This window comes from Chrysochloris asiatica, unplaced genomic scaffold (genome assembly GCF_000296735.1).
Source record: "Chrysochloris asiatica unplaced genomic scaffold, ChrAsi1.0 scaffold00031, whole genome shotgun sequence".
Lineage (NCBI taxonomy): Eukaryota > Metazoa > Chordata > Mammalia > Afrosoricida > Chrysochloridae > Chrysochloris > Chrysochloris asiatica.
The window spans coordinates 23,147,799-23,162,101 of record NW_006408549.1 but is presented as its reverse complement, the minus strand read 5'-3'; the positions used below and the strand labels follow the sequence as shown (position 1 = coordinate 23,162,101).

Below are 14,303 nucleotides of genomic sequence, written 5' to 3'. Positions count from 1 at the left end.
TCTTTTCAGAATCAATATATTTACTAGCTTTGTCATCTGTAAAAGCTTCAAAGCAACATCTCTCTAGTAGCAGTAATTACACCTGGTGTACAGATCATGATTTATAAACACCAGTATACATTCAAGGAACCAGAGCCCAATAAAGGAATGCCTAGTAAGGAGCTCTAGTAGCGTAGTGGTTACGAATTGGGCTGCTGTTCAAAACTACCAACTGTTCTGCAGGAGAAAGATGAGGCTTTCTGCTCCCGTAAAGATTTACAGCCTCAGAAACCCTACCCTGTACAGAGTCACTATGAGTCAGAACCGACTTCACGGCACATAACAACAACAATATTAGCTCTGGGAAGAAAAAGTACAATCGAAGTCTAGGGTATCTACTTGTGCCAGAAAGTAATAATGAAGTGCTCCCAAAACAATATGCTATAGAATGGAAGGAGGAGTAATCTTGAAGAGATGTCTCATGCCAAGTTTTGGCCAATGTGAACATCAAAAGAACTGTAAATTGCGACTAAAGTTATAATCAAAATATAACTATGTATAAATATTCAAATGGTAAACTAATTTGCTCTGTAAACTTATACCCCAACCACAATTTTAAAAAAAAGTGATTAATAGATTGCCAAAAAAAAAGAAGTTGAATAAAGTTAATTTCCTTGCATTCATAGTGATATTTTTTAAAAATAGGGAAAAGAAACAGATCTGGCAATGAATAATTAAAATAATTAATTTCTAGCTTGCTTTTTAAGAAGAACTCATCTCTAGTTGATGAGGAACAACTCTGTCATAAAAGAATCAAACTTAGCAAATGAAGAAATGATAATATTAGAAATTGCTGCTTGTACCTCTTAATAAAATAGATGATTCAGGCAAAGATCTTTAGCATGGTTAGAATCACTAGTTAAACGAATTTTGAGGAGTGGCATAGTTTCAAAGTGCCCAGCTATTGCTTCTTAATTGCATCTGTCAGTGACGCTCTTAAGTAGCTTAGTGATCAAAAGTGTCAGTACTAATAGTGAGGTAAGGAGTCCTGGTGTGGTGCTGTGGAATAAGCACTGACCTGCTAGCTGCAGTGGTAGCAGTTCAAACTTACTAGCTGTTCCTTGGAAACCCTACTCAGGGTTGACATAAGTTGGCGTTGACTTGACAACACTTAATAACATACTAGTGAGGCATATTGACACCATGAATATCCTGATATGATACAGTATGAAGTACCCAGTCTTATTTGTGAGATGTTGAACTAGAAAGTATATTTAGGTTGAATGTCTAGGATTCTTGGTGTGGCACTGCGGGACAATGCGCTGGACCACAGTGTTGGTGGTTCAAATGCACCAGTCGCTCCTAAAAAGCCTGTACAGGGCTGCTATGAATCGGAACTGCCTCTACAGCACATGATAACAATAACATATAAAAAATACTAGGAAAGATAAGGAACAGGTTAAACTAAGTCATGAAGTAATAATCAAATTCAAAGTTAAGGAATTCATCACTGAAGAGATTTGTCACTTGTCCTGTTGTCTTCAAAGTCAATGCCATAAAAACTGTAGCTGGACTTTTCTACATTCTCATTCAGTCTAGGAGATCAACAAGTGTTGTGCTTATAGTTTCTTTGAGTTTGTTTTAACACACACACAACAAATCAAATTTGGGACAATTGAGAGGACTAGGGGATGCATGTTGAAATTTTTAGGGATAATTGTGGTATGTACAGTCTAATTTCATATGATTCATCTAAGAGAAAGAATGTGTGTGTGTTTTTGTATGTATAGAAAGCCTATCATAACATTTGTTAATATTTTAACCCAGGGACTCATTATGCAGGTTTCATTGTATAATTATTTTAAAATTTCCATATGTATAAAATTTTCAATAAATTGTTGCAAGTCTATTAGTTGTTTCTGAGAAAATATGTATGCACAGCATATCAGGATTAAATAAAATCAGATGCCCAGTTATCTATATTTATAGATATATGAAGTCTTGAAGATTTGGCAACAGGAGGTAATGAAGTTGAGTGTTAAATTATAGGAGTGAAGTAGGATACACCCCCAGGGAGACATTGTTATTGAAGAAATGATCTATGTTTTAAAAGAAGGAACATGTTAGTAGCTATATTATATATGTTGGATCAGCATATAATCCGCTGGCAAGAAGAGATGAAGATATATGGGGGAAGTCAATAATTTTCATGAGCAAGATTCAGAATGTTCTGCAAAGATTGCTGTAATCAGTAGTTGTACAAGAAGGGGCTTGTCTCACCTTATTCAGAATTATGGGAGAATAATAATAAGAAGGAAATGGATTTAGTTCATTAGTTGACTAGGTATTCATTATTGATTTAACAACTATTTTTTTGGAATGTTTCCTCTGCTGGGCCCTGTGCCAGGAGATAAGGATTCAATGGAGAATAAAACCAATTGACACTGTGGGTTAGGCATCAGGCTGCGAACCTCAAGGTCAGTGGTTCAAACCCACCAGCTGCTCCGCAAGAAAAAGATGATGCTGTCGTCTGCTCCTTTAGAGATATAGAGTCTCAGAAACACTATCCAGGGTGCTGTGAGTCACAGCCTACTCAATGGCAGTGGGCTTTGGTTTTTTGCCCTTAGGATTTGGTCTTTTCAGTAAAGTGTTAAGTGAGGTCCTAGGGTTAGATGAACTGGTATGCGGGATAGGAGTTTAGTGAATATAGTGGAGATTTTACAAGAGATCTATAAAAAAAATATATTCTAGAGCTACTACAAGGAAGTTGCTAAAATTAACAGCAGTCTGTTGTCACCCAGTTGTATCACTTTCTCCAGCAACATTTAACGGTCTCTAATATCAAGCACTACCAGAAGAATGTGTGGAAGGTGTACAGGCAGAATGCTCCTTAGAAGTGGGGATACTGAGACTGCATGTCATGTACTTTGGATGTGTTATCAGTAGAGACCAGTACCTGGAAGAAATCACGATGATAAAAGTTTAGAATGAATGAAAAAAAAGTTTAGAATGATCTTCAGTTAGGTGGGTAAACACAGTGGCTCCAATAATGGGATTAAACATAGGAAAGACTATGCGAATGGCACAGAACTAGACAATGCTTCATTCTGCAATATATGGAGTAGATATGAATTGAAACTGTCACGAGGATACCTAACAACAACTACAGTTGATAGGAGTCAGGCAGACAAGTGAGATTTACGTGAACAGGAGAGTAATAGGACATACATAATGTCAAACTAAGACATGGACTTTCTGGAAGTAGTAAGTATATTGTCAAAAAGAATAGCAATAAATCTGGGCTGGGAAAGAAGATAAGGGCAACTCCAGAAAGGGAATGCAATAAAAACTGGTAAGACTAAAGAGCCTGAAGTTCAGGATGAAAACTAATAGCAAGTTTGCTGCTTTTAATAGAATGGGAGCCGGACAGTAGTCAGGAGGGAATATTGTATAACGGAGGTTCTAAAAGTTCATGGAACAATTCCATTATATTTGAATTCCATTCTTTCACAAACTTATTGAAGTTCTCCTATATTTTCAGACTTTGTAAGGAGAGCACATTCAAATGACAAATATATTTTAGAATTTGGTAAGATATGTGGCTAACTAAGGCAAATGTTAACTGATGATAAGAAGTTAATTGTGAGGCGTAGTTATAATGGTTTAATTTACTGAAAGAAATTAAATGGTGTGTAGTGCTATAGGATATGCACTGGACCGTCAGATCCTGTGAGTCACAAGGTCTACAATTCAAACTCACCAGCCACTCCTCGGAAACCCCATGCAAATGGAAACTGACTTGAGGGCTCTTAACTCTGGTAGCATAGTGCTTACGAATTGGGCTACTAACCTCAAGGGCGGCAGTTAGAAATTACCAGCTGTTTCACAGGAGAAAGATGAGGCTTTCTGCTCCCGTAAGGATTTGCAGCCTCAGAAACCCTGTGCAGGGTCTCTATGAGTCAGAATCTATTCCACAGTACTTAACAACAACAACAACAACAACAACACAACAATAACAAAAATTGGATGGCAAGTGAAAAGGTGGAAAGGAAAACTATCAGACTTGCTAAAATTATTGATTGACATTCTTGGAGGTTTATTATCAACTAGTACAAAATGGATTTCTTTTCACTTTGTGATTTCTAGGATTTTAGTCATCTCTTTGGAACATGCTAAAGAGAGCTGTGGGTCTGCAATGTATATATTTACCTTGCTTGCCTTTCAGTAGAATTTTCAGGTAATAAAGAAATATAGTCTTCAGTGGATGCTGCAACCCAAAGTTGAGTTTTATAAATATTCACTGATCAGAACTAGGAAAAATAGTGCATACTCTCACAATGAAATAATTTCAAGTATAACAGTATTTTCAGATTCACAAGAAAGTTATTAGAGTATTTGTTCATCTATTCTGTACTCTAGTTCAGTTTTGTTATTAGACATCCAGATGGTAGGTAGGTAGATACTAGCTATTGTGCTACTCCTACAGAACTAGTTACTACATTCAATAGCATCATGAATGGAGAAAAGATTGAAGCTATCAAAGTCTTCAGTTTGCGTGGATCCACTCATGGAAGCAGCAGTCAAGAAATCAAACAATGTATTGCATTAGGCAAATCTGCTGCACAAGACCTCTTGTAAAGTGTTCAAGAGCAAAGATAACAGTTTGAGGACTAATATGCAACTGACCCAAGCCATGGTATTTTTAATAACCTCATATGCATGTGAAAGTTGGACACTGAATTAGGAATATTGTAGAAGAATTGGTGCATTTGAGTTATGGTGTTGGAGAAGAATATTAAAAGTACATGGACTGCCAGAATGCTCTTTAAGAGGTCAGGATGACAACACTTCATCTCTCATACGTCAGACATTTATCCGGTGGGACTGTTGTTGTTGTTAAGTGCCATCGAGTCGGTTCCGACCCATAGCGACGCTGTACAGGGTGGGACTGTTGTTGTTGTTAAGTGCCATCGAGTCGGTTCCGACCCATAGCGACGCTGTACAGGGTTTCCGAGGGTGACCCATAGTGACTCTGTACAGAGATTCCGAGGGTGTAAATCTTTATGGGAGTAGAAAGCCTCATCTTTCTCCCATGGAGCGGCTGGTAGTTTCAAACCGCTGACCTTAAGGTTCGTAGCCCGATTCATAACCACTATGCTACCAGAGCTCCTGGACTAGCCCCTGAATAAAAACATCATGCTTGGTAAAATGGAGAGTCGGCAAAATGGAGAAACCCCCCACTGAGATGGATTGGCACAATGGCTTCAGCAATGGATTTAAGCATAACAACCATTGTGAGGATGGCACAGGTCTGGGCAGTATTTTGTTGTATACTGATGGCACCTAACAACAACAACATAGTACATTGTTGTTAAGTGCCATTGAGTCTGTTTCGACTCATAGCGACCCTGTTTTCTGACGAGCAGTTGGTGAGTTTGAACTGCTGACCTTGTGGTTCGCAGTCCACTGCTGATCATACAGTGCCACACCAGGAATCCTAGTATAATATAATATAGTACCATTCTATTTTGTCATCATCACTTCTGAATCAGATTTAGTTAGATTGTACCTTAGCTTCATAATACCATATGAAATAGTTATTATTACCTTAGTTTTATCAAGAAGAAATTTGAGAATCAGACAGCTACTTGTCAAGTACCACAGTGAGTTTTAAATGACTAAGTAAGGATGAACCCAGGTCGTTCTAGCTCAATAAATCGACTTTGGTGACTTGCTTAAAAGATGGAGAAAAAGATACTTTGATTTGTACATCAATATTTCAGTGTCATTTGTCTGGTAAATTGTTGTGTGCCTTCAAGTCTGTTCTGACTCATAGTGACTCTGTATAAGGTTTTACAAGGAGCGATTGGTGAGTTTTGAACCACTGGACTTGGAGTTAGCGGTCCAGTGTTTATCTTATACTACCTGGACTATATAAAATAGACCTACATAATTAGTAGCTATAATAGACAGTTAAGACCAGAGTAATTTCAGTTAGAATTGTGTAGAAATAGGTTCCAAGTGTAGTCCTGTTTCTCAGAGTTATACAGTTTTTGCATTGGACTTAAGATTTTTTTAACATTTGTTCATTTAGTCAATGTATTTTTGGGTAGACTAGATTGATGAAAGACTTGTGGTGTGGTGCTGTACAGTGGACTTTGAACAACAAGGTAGGCAGTTCAAATCTGTTGTTGCCCTTCAGAAACCCTATATATAGGGTTGCTAAGTCAGAATCGGCTCAGCGCTTAAAAACAACAACAGATTGCTGAAAGTCACTATTTTATGAGATTCAGAAAAAATTTCCTAACACCAAACAAATAAATACTGAACTTACCTACATAAAGTCACACTTTACTCAGAAAGGAAATGATGCATGTGAAAAATGTGAATGCATAAAATTGTAAGAATTAAGTAAAAATGAATATTTTTTTGTGTTTGGATTATTTACACACTTCAAAAAAAATTGGAATGCAGTGCCTTTCTCATCCTCTTCAGTACTCAGATAATTTCCTCAGAGTGGGAAATTTGACAGTACTCTTACCACTTTGTCCTAAGATGTCAAGACTGTCTGAGATCATGAGGGGTCAATGGCTAGGGGTCAAGGAAGAAGAACAGCAAAAAACTTACAACGATCCATCTGGAAGTAAAATTGGGAGATGAAAAAGAATGATAGAAATTTGAAGGAAAAAAGAGGGTAATCATTAAAGAGGTGCATTGATATTAATTGTAGTTTCTGTTCATATATATCTTATGTTCTATTATTGTCCCTTGTTTGAGAAAGTGAATTTTGTTATTATTGAAAATTGATATTATTCCAAATTTCAAGTAAAAACATTATTAGAAATAGTTAAATATAAAATATATAACATGACTTAAGAAATATTTGTTTCAATTTTAATTTGAAATGCCATTTTATTATGTAGATTATATTGTTGAAACAATAGTATAACCATGCTTTCTATTGTATTTAAACAACTTTAATTTCAGGACCTATTTGATCATGTTAGATTTGTTTGTTTGTTTTAAATTTCAGAATTGGTAGATCCTTTCTCCCTGTTCCAGATCTTTCCATTGACATATGATCGATATAAAATTAATCATAAAATATTTAAATTTATGTTTGACTGCTGTCTGGTGTCGTTGAGTTGATTTTGACTCATGGCAGGACCATTTGTTTTGCTAAGACTCCTCAATCCGATTCGCATTTTGTACTTATAGCCCAGTGTAAAGGACCGCGCAGCTCCAGAACTTTCAGTAGTGTCAGGGTTTCTTAAGTTTTTTAAACTCTCATTGGCATCTGTTTCTTATTAGATATTTGCTAAAATAGATTTTTAAAATACTCTGTATTATTTCTGTGTTGTTGTTAAGTTCCCTTGAGTCAGTCCAACACAGAGGAATCCTGTGTAGGGCTTCCAACGAGTGGCTGGTGAGTTTGAACCGCCAATCTTGTGGCTCAAACTGACCTTGCAGTCAAGTGCTTATCCTACAGCACCACACCAGTAGGAATTCAAATGGTTAAGGTTCATTATTTATTTATTTTGGTCAGAAAGAGATTCCAAAGTATGGTTAGTTGACTAAGAAATATTCTGGTATGGCACTGTGGATCAGCAGTGGACTACAAAGCACAAGGTCAGCAGTTCAAACCCACCAGCTGCTCCTCAGAAACCCTGTACACGTTCACTATGAGTTGGAACCAATGCAATGACAATTAACAACAACAACAACAAGGAACAAATTTGCCAATTTTTGTCACATTAACTCTTTTAGTCTGCTTGTTTATTTGGGTCTGTTAACAAAGAAATAATGCAATGGTATGTCAGAAAAGAATAACATATTCATGGAATAGGCTTTTATATTAGTAATATTTGTCAAGTATGTAATTTTTAATGGGAAATATTCATGATCTTATGAGTCCTGGTGTGGCATTCGGGTTAATGCACTGGACTGCAAAGTTGGTTTGACCTCAAGGTAGGCGGTTCAGGCTCAACAGCCACTCACTGGAAACGCTATGCAGGGTTGCTAGGAGTCGTTTATTGTTAACAATTGAATGACATTTAATTACTTGTATTTGAGTTCACATAGAAATTGACTGCCTCACTGACTACCAGCTTTGTTTCAGCAGGTTTTTAAAAATGAAATAACAAATTCTGCATCTAATACTTTGTTTTCTGCATTCTGAGAACATTAAATATAGGAAACCAAGAGCCTTGCAGCTCATGAAAGTCCTCTTCCCCACGGCCTTAAAATCAGTTGCTGTTGAGTCACCTCCTAGTAGAACTGTGCTCCAAAATGTTTTAAATGACTGAGTTTTTGGAAGGAAATTTCTAGACCTTTCTTCTGATGGGTTCTGAGTGTACTTAAACTTTTAACCTTTAGGTTCACCTTTGAATTTATTGAAGTGTTTGAACCACCTAAGGACTACTACCTAGTCAACCTAATTTTTCTCCCCACTTCTTCTGTTTTTATCCGACTATTTTCTTCTGAGTCTTACTCACATGTGGTTTCCAACCTGAAATTAAAGACACCAGAATACTCCATAGAAGAGAGAATAGTGAGGCTTCTCCTAACATATTTGAGTATGTTATCAGAAGGGACCAGTTCCTGGAAAAGAAGAGCATGCTTTGTAAAATAAAGAGTCAGCCCCAAAGAGAAAGACCCTCAGTGTGGTGATTGACACAGTAGCGACAACAATGGATCAAACAGTGAGAATGGCAGAGTATTAGATAGTGTTCCCTTCTGTTATTCATCAGGTTGCTGTGTGTTGTAACTGACTCAGTAGCACCTAGTAACAACATCAGTACCCATTATTGTCCTAGCACTCAGGAGATACCAAGAAAGTAGTCGCCAGCATTTACAGCTTTTAGCTTTTCATATCCTGTTCATATTTCAAGGATAAATGATAATACAAGGATAAAAATCACCACCACCACCACAGCTGACATTTATTGAATGTTTAACATGTATCCCACAGTGTCCTCTTGTCTTGTTGTTCCACATCTCACTGATCTCTTATCTTTTACACATCTTTCAGTGTAAGGAGTTCTGGTGTAGTGTTGTAGGATAAGCACTGGACTGCAAGATTGTTTGAACCACAGGTCGGCAGTTCAAACTCACTAGCTGCTCTTCGGAAACTTGTACAGGGTCACTAGGAGTTGGAATGGACTCGACAGCACTTAATACATATTTACGATCTTGGTTATAAAACTTATTTTGGTTCATCTTCTAGCTCATAAATATTTATTTGTCTGATGCTTGTCTCCCCCATTATAGAAAGTAGCTTCATGAATTCATGGTCTAAATCAGTACTGTTTTTCAGTACATAGACAGGGCTTAAAAAATACGCACTGCCACTGAGTCAATTCTGACTGAAATGACTTTATTGGGCTTCTGAGAGTTTTCGAGACTAAATCTACGAGATCAGATAGCCTCATCTTTCTCCCACTCCTGGAGTGGTGGTTTCTGTGGGTCCTGAGATGGGAGGAAGCAAGAATGAAAGATGGAACACAAGGGCTTTTTTAGTGCAGTGAAACTATTGTGTATAATAGTTTATGCATAACAATATAAATGATGTTATGCATTTGAAACAAAACAAAACACAAAGAACTCCAATTTAAAGAGTGAATCCTAATGTGAACTGTGGGTTTTAGTTAATAATAATAATGTGTAAATATTGGTTTATCATGTACCACATGAATGTTGTTTAAGTGCCATTGAATTGGTTTCTACTCATAAAGACCCTGTATAGAATTTCCAGAGAGTACTGGTGGATTTGAGCTGGGTGAACAGTCCACTGCCCTATCATACAGCGGCACACCAGGACTCCACATGAATGCAAGATGTTAATGACATGAAAAACTTTATGTATGTGTGGTTGGGTAATATATATGGGAACTTTCTGCACAAGTTTTCTGTAAATCTAAAACTGCTCTAAGAGTCTGTTGAACATGTAGCATGTACCATCTAGTTCGTTGCAGAGTGTCTGGATCTTAATAGCTTGCAAGAGTCAATCGGGTACAATGGAATGTTTAATTACCTCATTCTGTGAGACTAGAAGCAAATGGTGCTCAGCTGCCATTACTGAAGGTTTTGGTAGAAGACTCTATAGAAGAATCCAGATCAAAAGGTGGCAAAATACAGAAGAGAATTTTAATTCTCGTGAAATTCAATCTTTCTAAAAGTGATTGGAGTTGGATTAACCCTCAAAATTATTGCTGTGAGATAATCTTTAACCTGAAACCTTAAACCAAAAATATCCCCTGGAGCCTTTGTTAAATCAAGCCACAATCCAATTTAAGTAATAGGCTATCAGTCCTGGTGTGGCGCTGTGGATTAATGCGCCAGACTGCAAAGCCGTTTGAACTGCAGAGTCGGCAGTTCAAGCTCATCAGCTGCTCTTTGGAAACCCTATACAGGGTCGCGATGGGTTGGAACCGACTCAACAGCACTTCACAACAACAACAATCTGCCATGATCTTTGTGCTTTTTTTTTTTTTTAATTAACTATATGATTACATTGATAGTTGCAACTCAATTAGGTAGGAAACATGGGGGCAATGAGTTTAGGACATTATTGCTGGGGGAGGAACAACTTAGAAAGGAGGGTGAAAATGGCTGCATGACTTGAAGAATATAAACAGTATCACTGTGTTGTAGATGTAGAAATTGTTGAATTGTATATTTATGTGTATATTATCAGCAGCAGTAACATCAAAACACTTCCTGGACATCACCTCAGTTGGGTCTCCCCTCAAAGTTTAATAGAATTTTAATTTAAATGAATGGAAGTTTGAACTAAAATAAGGACTGGCATTTTGTTACTTAGAAAACAATTTTTATTGGTGATATATTTTGACAGTTTTTCAGGCTATTTTGAGAAAAGTTCATGAGTGTATAGTTAAATGACTTAAAAAATGCATTGTTAATTTTAATGAAGGGGATGGTGTGTGGTATTCATTATTTACTACAATTAAGAATTCTGTTTTTAAGGTTGAATAATCACTGCTAATGGTACTTACTCATTTTCTAGTTCCCAAGCTGTGAGTATAGTTTTTGCATTAATTATGAAATACAATGTATTCTCTCCACATTATTTCGTGAATTCATTAATCTAGTTAGTTATCCATTAAATATTCCTTGATAATTCCCTTATTCATCATTCTGTGTGTCATGAGGATATTATATGAATTTATGAAAATAGAGTTTACCGTATAGAAGGGGTTGTTGTTGTTGTTAGGTGCCATCAAGTCGGTACCGACTCAAAGCGATACTATGCACAACAGAACAAAACGCTGCCCGATTCTGGGCCAACCTCACAATCGTTGCCACGCATGAGCACGTTATATCTGGAAGTGTTTCTCTGATATTCATAAGGTTTTCAGTGACTAAAGATTCAGAAGTAGTTGATCACTCATTCTTCTTAGACTGTCTTCGTCTGGAAGCTCATCTGAAACCTGTCTACCATGGGTGACCCTGATGGTATTTAAAATACTGGTGGCATAGCTTCCAGAATCACAGCTACTCACAAACCACCACAGTGCAACAAACTTACAGATGAGTGGTGGATAGAAGGAGTACACAGTGATAAATTCCATAAGAGGTAAAAATATAGTTACGAGACTTCTAATACTTATTGTTGAAGGAATTGAACTGGACATATAGTATCATAGTTATAATTAACTATATACTGATTTACATACTGTATCCTACAAAGGAGCCCTTGCAACACAGTGGTCCAGCACTTGACTGCTAACTGAAAGGTCAGTGACTTGAATGCATCAGACACTTTTTGGGAGAAGATGTAGTAGCCTGCATCGGTAAGATTAACAGCCTTGCAAATGCTATAGAGTAAGGCTCAATGAGTGGGAATCAGCTCCCGGGCAGTTGGTATGGATGTCATCATACACGGTTTTGTAAGTAGGTGTTTGTGCAGGGTCTTTTTTTTTTTTTTTAATGTGCTACATAAGGGACAGCAAAATATCATCTTTCATTCTTTGGACAGGTTACCAAGAAGGACTCTTGGTAACCTGTCTCTGGAAAATGACATTATGCTTGGTAAAGTAGAGGGTCCAAGAAAAAGAGGAAGATGACCAAGAAGATGGATTGGCACAGTGGCAGCAGCAATGGGATCAAGCTTAACAATTGTGTGGCTGTCTCAGGATTGGGCATTGTTTCATTCTGTTGTGCATAGGGTCACTGTGAGTTAGAAGTTACACAAAGGCACTTAACGACCACACCACCACAAAGGAGTCCTGGTTTAGGGCTATAGAATAAGCACTGAACTGCTGACCACAAGGTTGGCAGTTCAAACCCACCCCAGTCACTCCTTGGAAACCCTATACACAGGTCACTATGAATTAGAACTGATTTGACAGCACTTAACAACAAAACCACCACAAGGGATTCATAGCTCCCTCTGTGCTATAATGCAGCTTCTGTGTTGTCTAAAAGAAGAATCACAGGGAGTATATCTGCCCATTTAAAGTCTTGCCTAATATAGTTAAATGATTTAAAGGTGATGGAATGGTTTAGAAATATAGTTCCATTTACAGCGATTTCCCAAAGTGGTTAGAAGATGGAGGTCTATATTTACAGGCTTCAGGTTTGGACAAAAAAAAAAAAAGATCTAGGAGCTCTAGTGACATTGTGGGTGAGGCACTAGGTTCAAACCCACCAGCAGGTCCATGGGAGAAAGATGAAGCTATGAGTTGCTGTAAAGATTTATAGTCTCAGAAACCCTATCAAGAGCCACTGTGAATTAGAATCAGTTTGATGGCTGAGAGTTGTTTTCTTGCTGATGTTGTTTATAAAGCATTATGTCAATTCATTAAGGGATGGTTCCTTAGTCTCTTTTGATCTCTCTGAGTCAGGTAAGGAAAGAGCAATAAAATATATTTAGCATATAGTGCAATTTTATAATCTCAGATGAGGTTTATTGCATAAACCTGAGAGATAAAATATACTTGGGATTATAAAAAATGAAATAAATGACTTGGCCTTTTTATAGTTTAATATTAAGAGTAGAAAGTTTGTTTTAGGACATTATGTATTCCTTGTTTCATTTTGTTGTTTTCTATTTTATTTTTCTCTGTTATGTGAGTCAACAATACAATCCTGGAAAGCACAGGAAGAAAGTGATAATTTCCCCATCATGTTATTGTCATCTTATTGGGACTGTTGAAATGCTTCTCTTTTAGCCCCCGGTTAGCCAGAACTGAACAGTTTGTCCCATGGGGGTCAGAGTAGAACTGTGCTTCACAGGGTTTTCAGAAGCTGATTTTTCTGAATTAGATGACCAGGTCTGTTAACTGAGGTGTTTACTCTCAGTAAGCTCAAACCTCCAGTCTTTCTATTAGGAGTAGAACTCACTAATAGCACCAAAAAACTAGTTAGCTTTTTCCCCTCACATTGCTGCTGATGAAATTGTGAAATGCTGTTGTTGTTTAGTGCTGTTGAGTTGGTCCTGACCCATGTTGTTGTTTTTGTTAGGTGCCATCGAGTCAGTACCAATTCATAGTGACCCTATCTGCACAACAGATTGAAACACTGCCCTGTCCTGTGCCAACCTCACAATGCTTGCTATATTTGAGCCCATCGCTGCTACCACTGTGCCAATCTATCTCCTTGGGGGTCTTCCTCTTTTTCTCTGACCCTCCATTTTACCAAATATGATATCTATCACCAGCATCTAGTCCCTTCTGATAATATGTCTGAAGTATGAGAGACAAAGTCTGGCCATCCTGGCTTCCTATGCCAACACAGGTTGGTTTGTTCTTTTGGCAATCCATGGGACGTTGAATGTTCTCCTCCAACACCACAGTTCAAATGCATCAATTCTTCTTCGGTCTTCCTTATTCACTGTCTAACTTTCACATGCATATAAGATTATTGAAAATACTATGGCTTGGGTCAGGCATACAGACATCTTTGCTCTTGAACACTTTAAAGAGGTCTTGTACAACAGATTTGCCTAGTGCAAAATGTCATTTGATTTCTTGACTGCTGTTTCAATGAGTATTGATGATTGATCCAAGCAAAATGAAATCTTTGTCAGCTTAAATCATTTCTCCATTTATTGTGATGTTACTTATTGGTCCAGTGGTGAGGATTTTTGTTTTCTTACATTGAGGTACAACCCATTCCGATGGCTATCATCTTTGATCTTCATTAGTCAGAATTTTAAGTCCTCTTCACTTTCAGCAAGCAAGGTTGTATCATCTGAATAACACAGGTTGTTAATGAGTCTTCCTTCTATCCTGATGCCATGTTTTCCTTCATATAATCCTGTTGCTTGGGTTATTTGCTTAGCATACAGACTGAATAAGTAC

General features: G+C 37.4%; 1 protein-coding gene across 3 annotated transcripts in view; it reads left to right on the top strand.

Annotated features, from left to right (window-relative positions):
* The window catches only part of RALYL (RALY RNA binding protein-like), a 1,110,405-nt gene that overhangs the window by 9,368 nt on the left and 1,086,734 nt on the right, over window positions 1–14,303 (top strand). The gene's annotated exons all lie outside the window — the stretch shown is intronic.